We start from the raw sequence: 12201 nt of genomic DNA on the forward strand, positions 1-12201 counted from the left end.
GGGTGCCTACTCACCTCACAGGACTGGGTAAGATAGTGACTTGGGCAGTTGTATTCAGCAGAGTTCCCAAGCATAATGAGGTGTGTATGACCTTTGGTCTCTTTTAGGGACAGAGAGACCTCTCTGTATAGCATTTGAGATCAGTATAGAAAGGAAGAGAGTAATCAGAAGGTATGGAGGGAGAAAGGGGCTCCATGCCAGTAGACAAAGTATTGCATTCAATTTGAGCAGGTTTTAAGCACGTACTAACTTATAGCTCAATAAAAAGAACTTCTGATGATTTTGGTCTGCCCAACGCTCTGTGTCGAGTAGCAAGGTCTTCAGGGCTGACACCAGTTATTTTGATTTTGGAGCCTCTTTGGTTCATCAGTTGTAGCCTCATTGCATTTTAGCTGAGGCTGTAGTCCTTGGTGTCCCATTGTCATGGCAACATAGCTCATCTACCCGCCCAGAGGAGAGTGAGCAATAAGCAAGGCACCATTTGGGCAGCTTGGTTCAATCCTACCACTCACTGTTCTCAACATTTATTAACAGGCAAGACAGTAGGGGTTTTGCCACACCACCTCCCCCTTGCCCAGCATTTGCTGTCAGATCCCAGAGAGTCTTGTCACATTCCCAGACCTAGCCTGCAGAACCCTGTCCTTTCTCTTACAAAAGTCAGCATCCCATCTTTGTCACCAAAACTGTTAAAGAATTGTGCAGGTTCTGATATATTCTCTCACTTGCAAGTTAACAAGTTAGAATTTGTATGGGGGGACACAGGACTAATATTCTTGTAGACCAGAGGGTTGGGGCCTTGATGGAGGAGACTAAGGGACATCTTGATAGGCATGATAGGTAACATGAACATCAATCTATTTTTGAGAGTTCCTTTTGATCCTAAGTCCTATGGAGGTGACATAGATGGGCCCAGATGTAGCCTACATATGCAGTAGTTTGCATTCCAGGAGAGGATCCCTTAGCATAAAGAATGTCAGTATTTATAATGAGCAGTAAGCATGTCTGCTCTTTAATTAAGAGAGAGATATTATCTTTATTATAGCAGACAGTAAGCATGCCTGCAATTTGTTCCAGGGGGAATCACTATCTCTATCATTCAAAGTTATTCATTATACAAACATCCTTAAAAAGATAGTCCAGAAGAAAAAAGTCAATGCCTCTATTCCTAAGATGTTTCAAACTGTGAGACCCATGAAAAATTGTTTCCCAACACATTCCATGGTTTGGATATACTTAAATGTATTCAACTTCCCACTCTCCACTCCCCCATTCATAGCCATTCTTTATTAAAAAGCTGTACCAGCTGCTGTAATAATCCTTATGTATTGTTTATTTCTATTGGATAATTTCCCAGGTGGAATGATTAGGTGGGAGTAGATACATTTAATTTTAATATATTTTGCCTATTTTATTCTACCAAGAGGTTGTTAATACTAACATTTTGAACAGGTGTGTCCAAGAGTGACTCACTCCCTAATGCAGAAAAAAAAGATAAGCCTCACATTCTTTAATTTAATTCTTTCCTAGAAAAGTAACTGAACACAGAAACTATAGAATTTAATTAGAACTTGTTGGTTCATTTGGGCTACTATAACAAAGACAGACTGGTGGCTTATATGACTGAAATGTATTTTTCATGATTCTGGAGACGGAGAAGTCCAAGGTCAAGGCACTGACTGATTCAGTGTCTGGTAAGGACCTACTTCCTGGTTCCTAAATAGCCATCTTTTCACTGTATCCTCACATGGTGGAAAAGATAAAGGAGTTCTCCATGGTTTATTTTATAAAGGCATTAATCCCATTCATGTGGCCTTCATCATCATGACCTAAGCACCTCCCAAAGTCTGACCTCCAAATACCATCACACTGGGGATTAGGCTTCCATATGAATGTTGGAGGGACACAAATATTCAGTCCATGGCAAACTTTAATAAAGAAGCTTAAATATATTGGTTAGACAATTGATATAGCTGCTTTGAAAAGGAAAAGCTTTCATATAACCATTATATTTTATCAGGACAATGAGAAAAGGCTAGGAAATATTTACATGCTTGTTTCCATAAAATTTAAAAGTCTACACTTAACCTATATCTTATCATTATGAAATTTGAGTTTTTGTCTAAAGTTTATTTTAAAAGGACAAAATTTTTTTTCTTTGTTGAGAGATTCTAGAGACTTTTCACTTGTAATTCGAAGTATATATTTTTAAAATAGGATCATACATTTGTTGATGTTTCTTTTAAAACACTGTATTCATTTGTTTTTAGTTATGTTTCTTGTACGAGTTTGAGGTTACCCACTGGACTTATAATAATTAACTCACTCCAAGACCTCACTGATTTATTCATAACTGCCTTGGTAGTGGCTTGAACCCAGTAGCATCAAGAACGCACTGAGAATTTTTATTAATTAAGAGTTATTTATTTATTTGAGAGAGAGAGAGCATGTGCACATGCATGCAGGGAGTGGGGAGGGGCAGAGGGAGAGAGAGAGAATCTCAAGCAGACTCCCCACTGACGGAGGAGCCCAATGCAAGGCTCGATCCCATGACCCTAAGATCATGACCTGAGCAAAAATCAAGAGTCAGAAGCTTAACCAACTGAGCTACCCAGGCACCCTCACACTAAGAATTTTTGTTAAGTTTTCTACTACTATCTAATCTTTCTTAAAAATAAATTTTTTTATTTAACATATTTAATTCTAACAAGCTGTAACTATTCAAGTTTTCCTCCTTTAGAAAAATCTGTGTCAGTAATGAGTATTCTCATTTAAAATTTTTACTTAACTAATTGGGTAAAAACAGGACTTTATTATTGTATTAATCCACTCTAACTTAAATTCAGGCCCTCAGGATTTTTATTTATTTATGTCAGTCAAATATTATCTGTGATCAAAGATCACAGCAAAATGGAACTAACTGGCACTAATGAGAGTCAATAGAGCCAACAAACAATATAGATCTCATGGACTGCAGATATGAGAATTATGAGTTGTAAGACATGTATAAAATATTTTTAAAATTGAGGGTAAAATACTTCTTAAGCTAGGAGGTGGATTTCAACAAAATACAACTTCAAAGAATAAAAATATACTTCAAATTAAAAATTATGGGATAATCAGATTAACACAGATGAAAAGTCAATAAGTAAACTGGTAGTTTCATCACATAAATACTGAAAAATGCAGCACAAAGACAAAAGAAAATGAAAATTACTTAAGAGAGGTGATGAGATAGGGAAAATGTAATAAAAGGACCTAAAGTTTCTCTTACCAGAGTTTAAGACAAGAATAGAGATCATGGAGCAGAGCTAACTTTTGAAAAGGTGATGACAAAGAATTTTCCAGGAATGATGAAAGACAAGAATTTATAAGAGAGAGGAAGTATAGTGCATTCCAAATGGCATAAATAAAAATGAATGATTGCATACCTTCCATGAAAGTTTTAGAACTCCAGAGACAAAGAGAAGTTCATAAAAGCAACCTGAGAGAATAAACAGATTTTCTCAAAACAAAAAATTGAACTAACAGTAAATGCCTCTTTAACAGCAATAAAAGAAGCTAGGACACAGTGAAATGACAAAATTGTCAACCTCGAATTATATAGCCAGTCAAACTCTCTTCAGTAACAAGGGCAAAATAAAGACATATTTGCATAAAGAAGAACTGAGAATTTCTACCATCAGCAGAATTTCAGTAAGCCAACTTCTAAGGCATGCTCTTCAGCATAAAATGAAATTATTTCAAAAGGAAAATCAAAGATGCATAAAAGTAAAGAAATTGCAAAAATATATATGTACAAAATAGTCAAGCTACTGAATTGTTCAAGAAAAATAAAAAGGAGATAGGGCTAAATAATATTTGTAATAGAAAAGAGAACATAATTAAAGATAGAGCAAAAATTAAAAAGATAATATCAGAATTTTATGAACTTTTAAATAGAGAAAAATTTTAAGTTCTTGGGGAAAAAAGTTGTAAAACCAAAGAATAATCTTATAATAAGAAGAATTTAATGGTAAGATTAAGAATAATCTGATGGGCTTTAGGACATGCTACCCCAAAATATGGCACATTGGCATATTAAATATTTTTATGAGAAAATGGCAGAAGTGGGAGAGTGTCTCTGACCTTTCTCCCGCTTCTCCCCACAACCAGTCATAAAACCCTCATGTGGGATGTGCCTTCCCTATACCCAGAGGAAAGAAGCATCCTTATCTCCAAAGACAAAGCAATGTCAGGAAGATCCAAACATAAGATTTACTGTTTTCCCCAGTTTACTATAATTTCTTCAGATTACTTAACCTATCATATTTCTATGCTACTGCGTACTCTTCATCAAACCTAGCATAAATGCTCTCAGTTCTCGGTTTTTTTTCATTGGTTTTTTTTTTTTTTTAATCTTCATCTCTTTATGGAGGCTATCATGTCACATAAAATTTATATTAAATAAAATTGTATCCTTTTCTCCTGCTAACCTGTTTTGGGCAGTTAAATTTTCAGACTTTGCCAGGGACCCTAACAGGATCAAGGAAAATCTTTTCCTCTCCTCCAAATCTTACAACAATTTAAAAAAATTTTAATATATTTTTTAAAACCTTTACAAAGCCAGTAGCGTGCCCAGATAATTTTTTAAAGTTTTGTTACACCTTTAAAAATATCATTCCAGTCTTGTACAGATTCTTCCAGAAAATGTAAATAGAAGAAAAAGAATCCCATTTCATCATATAAGTCAAATATTATCTTAATAATAAAACCAGATATATTAGTTTTCTGTTATTGCCGTAACAAACTTTACAACAAGCTTTGTTGCTTAAAACAACACACATTATCATCTTGGAGTCCTGGAGGTCAGAAATCCGACCCAGATCTCTCCAGAGTAAGATCAAAATATGAGCTAAGCTATTTCTTTCTGGGGCTTAGGGAAGAATTGATTTTTAGAGTCTACCTGTGTTTCCAAGCTTATGGCTTCTACCATCTTCAAAGGCATCAATGGTGGGCTGAGTTCTCACACTGTTTCTGCTTCTCCACAGCTGGGGAATGTTCTCTGCTTTTAAAAACTGAAAGGATTAGATTGGGTCCACCTGAGTAATCAAAGTTAACCTTCCCTTCTCAAGATCCTTAGTGTTAATCACATTTGTGAAGTTCCTTTTCCAAAGTAACGTAGATTCTAGAGATTAGGATATGGACATCATTTGGTGGGTGGGGCCATTTTTCTGCCTACCACACCCAACAAGTACATATGAGAGAAGAAAATGTATGTTATGAACATACATGCAAGTATTTTTTTAAAGATTTTATTTATTTATTTTTAGAGAGAGTGTGCAGCGTGAGTGTGGGGAGGGGCAATGGGAGAGGGAGAGAGAGAGAGAATCTTGAGCAGACTCTGTGCTGAGTGCAGAGATCCACAGAGGGGCTCGACCCCACAATCCTGAGAACATGATCTGAGCCAAAATAAAGAGGCCCACCATCAACTGACTGAGCCACCTAGGTGCGCCCATATTCAAGTATTTTAAACAATATTTTAGCAAATACTTTGGGAATCTTAATCCATGATCATATTATGATCGGGAAATTCAACATTGTTGAATAGCTTAGAAAAATCTATAAATTTAATTCAGTATGTTAAAAGAATAAGATATAGGAGCACCTGAGTCGCTCAGTAGGTTGGGCACCCTACTCTTGATTTCAGCTCAGATCATGGTCTCAGGGTCATGAGATTGAACCCCACCTTGGGCTCCATACTCAGCAGGGAGTCTTCTTGAGATTCTCACTCTCCTCCTTCAGCCCCTCCCCTGTTCACACGCCCATTCTCTCTCCCTCCCTCTTTCTAAAATAAATAAATAAAATCTTTTAAAAAATAAAATAAAAAGACATATAATCATCTCAGTACCTACAACAATTGCTAGAATTCAATTATTTATGATCTTAAAAACTCATAGTAAACTAGAAATGAAAGAATTTCTGTAATCTGATAAAAGAGGTCAACAGAAAACCTATATTAAACATCAGCCTTTGAGACAAAATATTCCTTTGAACATGGAAGTCTAAGACAGTCAAGTAAGACAAAAAGAAAGATAAGTTCTAAAATTTTGGGGAAAGAAACTAAAATCATTATAATTCACAGATGAAAAAACCCCAAGAATCAACAGAATTAATGAGACAATATAGCCAGGTACTTGGAAAAAATTAATATATAGAAACCTGTATATAGTTGCAATAAAGTGTTAAAAATGAAATTTTAAAATAGATACCATTTTGTTATGTCAGCTTAGAGTACAAGATGCATAGAAATATATCCAATGAAAATGTGTAAGGCCTTCATGGAGAACACCTTTAAATATTATTAAGAGACATTAAAGAAGACCTAAATAAATAAATAAATACTATATAATAAAAATTTTAGAAGTTACATGTTACAAATAAGAGGAACAATATTATTACAATAAAACAAAACACAACAACTATAATGTTCTCTCGCCATCAACGATAACCTTGGTTAATAGTTTGTTGTATTTCCTTCTAGTACAGACACGCACACACACACACAGACACACACACACTCACACAAGTATTTCCCTTATTTTATTTTTTAAATAGTATCATATTATTTAGACTATTAGACATTTTCTCTTTTTACAAACTTTGTGAGCATTTCCTTTTTTTTTTAAATAGTGCCTCAAGATAGAACTTCTAAGTGCTCCATTATCTTAATCACTGTAATATATTTACCCAGCATACCAGTCTTGACATTGGCATTACATTCTTACATTGTTACAGCTGTGATGAATATTCTTGCACCTAGTCCTTTGTAAATTTAATCTTGATTATTTCCTTAGTGTAAATTTCTAGAAATAAAACTGATGAATCAAAGTATACAGATTTTGGTGGTCAAATTGACCTACTTTAGACTGCACCCATAGGTATGAGGCATAATTTTTCCTCTCTCACATAATGTAGTATTAAATTTTGTTTTTAGCATTAAATTTAGTACCATCGTATTAAAATAACACTATGTAAATTTTGGGAGGAATAATGAACCTAGTCAATGGATAAATCACCATACCATTTTCTATCTTTCTTTCTCTTTCCCTTTTGTCTTTCATTCATATATAAAAACAAAAACAAACAAAAAACCACAACACTATAGATCACCAGGTATTGAGAGAAAACCAAAAGAACAAAGAAGGAAACTGATACTTTAGGCAAAAAAAAAAAAAAAAAAAAAGAATTTTTATTTAAGGGGAATTTAAGAGAATCATCCTCCACAAGATTCTGGAGAATATTTTATCAATAAAACAAAAATATGTTGCTATGAAAGAAGAAAAGCCAGAAAACCAAAAGCTTTCTTGGAACTTAAAACTATACTTCCAAATATAAAAATACGTTAAAACCAGATTGTGGAAATAAAATTATTCATAAAGAGATTGAATACAAGAATAGTCCTTGTAGAAGAACCTAGTCACATCAAAGAAAATCTCCCAGAATGAAAAGCAAAAAGAGATGGAAATTGGATTATGGATATGAAAGTGTTTTGAGTATTAAGCTACTACACATATAAGAGGTAGCATTAGTAATGGGTAGTGGAATAGAATATATGATGGAAGAATTCTACATATTCGGACAGAAAATTGGGACAAATATATTCAGCTATATATAAAGATGTGAGGATGGCCATGTGTGTGTATCTGATTGAACAGTTGAGTTGTCTAATTTGACTAAATCACTTTCTCTTTCAGAACACACCTTTTATTATGGAATTACTTTTCAGCATTGTGGAAATCACATAGATTCCTAGAAGTTACAAGATGCAATTTCATTCAGGCTGGAAACACAGGTAGGATGGATTTTCATGCATGGTCTGATACTTCTGTGATTTTAGGTAAGCAATGCTTAGGTTGGTATATACAAGAGACCAATGATGGTCATTAGAGAACATGGGTCAGTTTTACCAACTTCTTCAAGAGTTGACTAAAGTTCAGACTTAGAACAAGGATTCTGCATAGCTCTCATTTCATCTCAACTCAATTTTCCTTTTACTGGCTTTAAAACCAAACAGCACAGACAATTTCTCTAATATACTTAGATTTTCATTATTATGCAATTTGAGTGTCTGCACATGGATTTTTCATAAAGACATGTGCTTCCTACAAGATATAAATGTTCAACTTGATGACCCCAAACTCCTAAAATAGGCCCTCAAACACACCTGAAACCCAATAGTGATCCCAGGAAGTCCGCTAATACCCATGCTTTTAAACCACAGATACGTGCTACTCAGTGAGAAATCACCTTTAGCCTAGACTCACTTCTTAGTAACAAGAAGTTAGGTTGGTGGCATCCACCATCTCCAACAGAATGAGGAAACCTAAACCACTGACTAACGTTGTCAACTTCAGAAATTGGGATTAGGTTATGGAGAAAACAAAAATATTAAATGAAGTGACCCTGATAAATATTGACTTTCTGGCAAGTTTGGATCTCTTCATGCTAAATAAAAATATGAGGTTTCTTAGTGACACTTGACCTATGAAGTCATCTCCAATAATGTTATAATATATTGGACAAGAACTGCAAAACAAATAATTCCCCTCACTGAGCCAAATTATTACAACAGCTTTTGACTAATTCTTTCCATATTATCCTTTCCTCTTGCCAATTACCATCTACTTCCTCCATATGGTTTTCCTAGTTTATGGGAATTTCAGGCTGTTGGTACCATAAGCTTAAAGAACAATGACCACAGACAGAAAATATAAACAAAATGTAATTATAATGCAATATCTTAATTTGGGGAATAAAGGTGAAAAAAAGCACACAATTACTGAAAAATGTACAAGAAACAAGAGATACATTTTCTTAGTTGGGTTAAGTTTATCAAACTATACTCTGAGAATTCTTTTCCAACTCATTTCTGACTTCTTATAAACAAAAGTTAAAGTCTCAGTTTCCATAGCATTTTCCTCTTTCTCCTATCCTAAATTGGGCTTAATTCAATTTCTTACCATATTCTTCTACAAGAAATGACCACAGTTAATACAAGAATTTTGTACTTTGCACAAGTATATCTCCAAGTAAATAATATCATGAATAACATAAATTTTGATCATAACAGATGAAGAGCAAAGTGGCTCCACACATGCTATGGTGTATGGAAGAAGGAATGTCAATATGAAAAATAATGCATGGTACTTGTACTAAAAATAAACTTACCAAATACATGGGGGAAAAGACGTGTTCAAAAAAGGTTCAGGACTCATGGGTGTAAACAAAGAGGTGAAGATAAAGAGAAGTGGGAAGTACTAACCGCATGCTGGTTTTAAAATTATGTTTTGACATTTGAATGCTAATTTTATGGCATGAACTTTTTAAAAGTCCTATCCCGCTGCCGTGGCAGAGTGCGCTTCCAGATCTAGGAGAGAAGGTCACTCTTAAATACTTAACCATGGTATAATGATGTAGGATGTTTTTCTGGGTTGGATTTCAGAACAGCCAGCTAGGCATGAAGTCAAGCTGTATATATCCAGTTCCAGCCAACTGGAAGTAATACATAGCTCAGGAAAATGCTGTTTACTCTATTTATATCAAAAAGTCTGACTTTAATGTTGACAAAATAATTGTTGCAATTTATGAAAGAAAAACAATCCACCACAAAAATTTTCTTTTGATATTATGGAGATGAAACGATTGTTCAGTTGACTGATTACACTCACTTGGTTTTATAGAAACATGATCCTGGCTTCATAACCCTCTTTTTTCCTCCCAGTTCAAGTTTGATTCATTTTATGGCCATGAGAATGTAGTAAACTTGTGCCCCACTTGTCAGTGGTTTAACAGTCATTTCTTTGGGGAGATTGAATGAGTCAATGGAATATCAATTGATAAGACTGGGGCAAAAAGAATTCAAAAATGCAAAATAGTCACAAAACAGGCCTGAATTCTTTCCTATCCTGCCATTCCGCATGCTGTGTTTCCCTGGGCAAGTCACTTCAACATGTCAAGGGGGAGCCCTGGTATATATAAGATTGCCAGCACTTGCTCCCCATGGCTACATTACAAAGAGATTATATTACCACAGGGTAGTAATGGTTCATTTTGTTTGGTCGTATGCTGTTTTAATCAGGAAGGCAGAAAAACCTGTGTCATGGGTTTGGTTCTGCCTCGCAGTCACTGTGTGACATTATGCACATTTCGTTCCCTCTTTAGGCTTCAGTCTTCTTATTTGTAAAATAGAAGTTGGACTAAATGATCCCTCTGGTTCTTTCTAGCTCAAAATTCTATTATTGGAAAAAAAAAAGTGCCTCTGGGCTTCTAATTTGAATGCCAGGTTGCAGCCTGATGTGAATTAAACTGTCTGGGTTATAAACCAACTAACTACAAAACAAGGTTTATAATGGAAACAACAAGTGACCCTTGGCTGCGACAAAGCTAACAGTTCCCGCTATAATATTCAGTTACCGCTCATATCCCTGGGCAGCGACTGGAGTGTTATGTAACAGTGACTATTGCAGGATTACCCAATCCTTTCACCCAACCCTAATTGTACAGTCTGCTTGTGGCTCCTGTAATACCTGGTTCTCTTCAATGACAAGCTCCAGGATAGATGTGGCTGCCACCACTAAACCCAACTCTTGCTGGTTTAAAATAACACAATGACATGCAACTTGCAAGTACTGTCCTTTTTAGAGTACATTATTTTGCTTTCCCTTCTGCCTCTTTTCTAACTGGCAACGACTTCTTGCCCAAAATGACCTAGCACTAGGAAAAATTCTAACAAATAATAAAATGCTCCAGTACAGGTAGAGTACATACTGTCCTCTGACTTAAGGCACAGACCAAGTAAAGAGGTCCAGCTGGAAGAACCTAGAGGAAAGGCAGAGGGAGATGATTTATATTAACTACAACAAATCTTAAATTGAATCGACTTGACTCTTTTTTGCCTTTGCATTTAACCTGTATTTCCTTTATTATATGCAAATGTTTTAACTTTAAGGGAAAAAAATGATGGCAAATTTAAAAGAAAAAAACACTTTTTTATTGAACGTAATTGACATCATTTTTATAACAAAATAGAAATAGATATCGAGGTAAATATCAAGTCTGACACTTAAGATGAAACAATAAATTTATTACAAGATGGGCATATCATCTAAAAGTTTAGTGATTAGAAACAATGTAAACATATGTTCCTTGAAATAGAACAATCTAATAACATGTTTCTCATAATATATTAATTTTTTCTGCTTATAAAATTTTTACATTCCTGTTTTGAAAACACAGGTCAGCAGAAAAACAAAGAATCAAAACAAATAAAAACTTATCAGATAATCTTCTACACTTTTTCAATGCGTGGTTATATTAACATAATAAAGAAATTACTGAAGTTTTGCATGCTGTTCATGTTTATCAGTCACTGTCATATAAACATTAATATTATTTAAATTTTTAAAAATATTTTATTTATTTGCTTGATGGAGAGAGAGAGAGCCAGTGAGAGAGGGAACACAAGCAGGGGGAGTGGGAGAGGAAGAAGCAGGCTCATAGCGGAGGAGCCTTATGTGGGGCTCGATCCCAGAACGCTGGGATCACGCCCTGAGCCAAAGGCAGATGCTCAACGACTGAGCCACCCAGGCGCCCCTAATATTATTTAAATTTTTGTGAAAAATTTCATAAGTGGTATGTATTTTATTAGTTATAATGTACTCATCCATTATGATTGAATTTCAGATTGTATACAATTTTTCTATGTATTGTTTATGAACAATAAATAAACATCCTTTCACAAACATTTTTGCCTGAATTTCTGATTATTTTATTCCTTAAGCTACATGCCTAAAGCTATTTATACAGACTACCATCTAAATCTAAAAGCTACAGCTAAAATTTAAAATTATTTTCCATCCACTAGAAGGAAATCCTAATGCCAAATGAATGTCACTATAAAGATAGAAACTACATAAGGTAGAAGTAAAAATTCTGTATGTGATGCAAAGTGTTTATATACCTGGGTATTTTATATTTCAAAACAATGTTGTAAATATGCTAAATTATAAATACTATCCAGAAGGAAGAAATTCATTTAATTACATTAATTACATTAAAGAAAAATATTAGTTGTAAAACCAGGTTTAAATATCATGATATAAAACGAAAATTACTGGAAAGATGAGAACTTCCCACTATCAAAGTTACATATATGTACTTGCA

The 12201-nt window shown here is 34.5% G+C and overlaps 1 long non-coding RNA gene across 4 annotated transcripts in view; it reads left to right on the forward strand.

The window, feature by feature from the left end:
* The window catches only part of LOC123797583 (uncharacterized), a 298997-nt gene that overhangs the window by 223343 nt on the left and 63453 nt on the right, over positions 1–12201 (forward strand). For 3 of the 4 annotated variants that reach the window (XR_006780983.2, XR_006780981.2, XR_006780984.2), the window contains exon 5: positions 7734–7831. This is a non-coding gene — a long non-coding RNA (uncharacterized LOC123797583). Of the gene's footprint in view, positions 1–7733; positions 7832–9109; positions 11703–12201 lie in introns of those variants that run through there. The other variant, XR_006780982.2, reaches the window with a different exon arrangement.

The sequence above is a fragment of the Ursus americanus genome, chromosome 11 (assembly GCF_024610735.1).
Source record: "Ursus americanus isolate L20-20 chromosome 11, mUrsAme1.1.p, whole genome shotgun sequence".
NCBI lineage: Eukaryota > Metazoa > Chordata > Mammalia > Carnivora > Ursidae > Ursus > Ursus americanus.